This window comes from Frankliniella occidentalis, unplaced genomic scaffold (genome assembly GCF_000697945.3).
Source record: "Frankliniella occidentalis isolate FOCC.00 unplaced genomic scaffold, Focc_3.1 Scaffold11, whole genome shotgun sequence".
NCBI classification, from domain to species: domain Eukaryota; kingdom Metazoa; phylum Arthropoda; class Insecta; order Thysanoptera; family Thripidae; genus Frankliniella; species Frankliniella occidentalis.
Window position 1 is genome coordinate 3,501,239 of NW_026267141.1, and position 2,275 is coordinate 3,503,513.

Genomic DNA, 2,275 nt, shown 5'->3' on the forward strand with positions numbered 1-2,275 from the left:
CTCTGCAATCTCAAGTGTGGGACAGTATGACAGTTTGAACTGTCAGCCCACTGTGTCTCACACTTCCTAAAACTATTTTCTCTCCTTTTAAGAAAAAACAATTTTTGGAATCACCCTCGTCTTCCTCGTGAAATTCCGGTTCAAACGAGTATATGTGTGATGGGGTTTAGAGCAACAATCCCAACAATACATCTAATTATTAACAAGATGGTTATTTCCAAAAAAGTCCTCATGGTGTCGTTGTTTGCGATCAGAACCCCATCACACATATACTCGTTTGAACCGGAATTTCACGAGGAAGACGAGGGTGATTCCAAAAATTGTTTTTTCTTCAAAGGAGAGAAAATAGTTTTAGGAAGTGTGAGACACAGTGGGCTGACAGTTAAAACTGTCATACTGTCCCACACTTGAGATTGCAGAGTGTGACGTCACATTCTCCCCTTATTAAATCCCTGGTAATGAATTTCGGCCGAATGACGACATTGACATGTTATAGAGACATTAGGGCTGATACAGAGGAACTACAAGTAGTTACGCGGAAGTTCGTTTCCCGTCACTAGATCCGATAATCGCGCGGTTCAGAGCCTTTAGAGCTCACGAAATGGCGCGTACCTTTCGAAAATAGTGATAGTTTTGGCACCGCACGAAGTCAGTCAAAGTATGTGACGTCACAGAGGTATAAACCCCCCCACCCCCATTGTAACAATTAGTCACAAATTCGGCTACCCCTCCCCCCCAAAAAAGTGTGACGTAATTTGTGAACGGCCCCTAATGTCTTGCCTCACTCCGTGCCCACGTTAGGCTTTCCTCCCGTGTGAGTTCGAACAATGTCTCCGCAGAGCGCTGGGTCTCAAACACTTCACGTCGCACTCCGAGCACTCGTACTAGTACTTCCTCTCTACGGCATGGATGTGGAGATGTGAGCGCAACCCTGTACTTGTCTTGAATCCCCTGCGGCACTCGGTGCACTCGAAGGGCTTTTCTCCAGTGTGGGTGCGGAGGTGAACAGCTAGAGCGCCAGTATCCATGAACTTCTTGTCGCACTCGGTGCACTCGTAAGGCCTCTCTCCCGTGTGCGTTCTGTGATGTGAGCCCAAACTACTCTTTTGCGAAAATTTCTTGTTGCAGACGACACACTCGAACGGCTTCTCTCCTGTGTGGGTGCGGATGTGCGAGCTAAGATTAGTACTGGTCTGAAATTTCTTGTTGCATACAGAGCATTCGTGTTGCTGTTTCCCCGTATGAACGCGAAGGTGAGCACGCAGACTGCTAGGGCGCGCAAACTTCTTGTCACCCAACGCGCACTCGTAAGGCTTCTCACCCGTGTGGATGGAGGTGCGCTCGCAGACCGCCGGTCGACACATATTTCTTGTCGCAGAGCCTACACGCAAAGGGGGTTTCTCCTGTGTGGGTAAAGCGGTGTGTACGCAAATGACTGCCCTGTGAAAATTTCTTGTTACACAAGTCACACTCGAAGGGTCTCTGCCCTGTGTGGATACGATTGTGAGTTTTCAGATTGCTAGGTACCGTGAATTTCATTTCGCACACCGTACACGCATACGGCTTCTCTCCTGTGTGGGTACGCCCGTGGTTTCGGAGATGTGCTCCAGTGGAAAAACCCTTGCTGCAGACATCACATTGAAACGGCTTTTCTCCTGTGTGGGTTCTGAGATGTTTGCGCAGCTACTGAATTTCTTGTCGCACACCGTGCACCCGAAGAGCTTCTCCCCGGTGTGGATGCGGAGGTGTTTCTCGAGACCTCCACTCGAGGCGCACCTGTAGTCGCACACGTTGCACCCGTAAGGCTTCTCTCCGGTGTGGGTCCGGCTGTGGGCGATCAGATGACCACTTTGCGAAAATTTCTTATCACACAAAGTGCAGGCAAAAGGCTTCTCCTCTGTGTGGATTCTGTGATGCACTTCCCGTTTGCTATTCGTTGCAAATTTCTTGTTGCACACATTGCACTCGAAAGGTTTGTCTTCCGTGTGGGTTCTCATGTGGATGGCGATATTCGCAGCTTTCTTGCCGAAAACATCACGTTGAGTCAGCATGGCGATAGTATCCGTCAGAAATACCTGTAGAGGAAAATAGAGGAATTTAGATTTTATGTTTACTATGTCGACATTTCTTAGCTCAGCGTGCAGGAATGAAGGAGAGAAATCTGAAACGACCACACATGCACTGTGTGAACCTACGAGTAACCCCAGTTTCAATGTTACACTAAGCTGATTCAGTCTACCAGGTGGTTGATTCACGCCGCACACTTTTCTAGTTA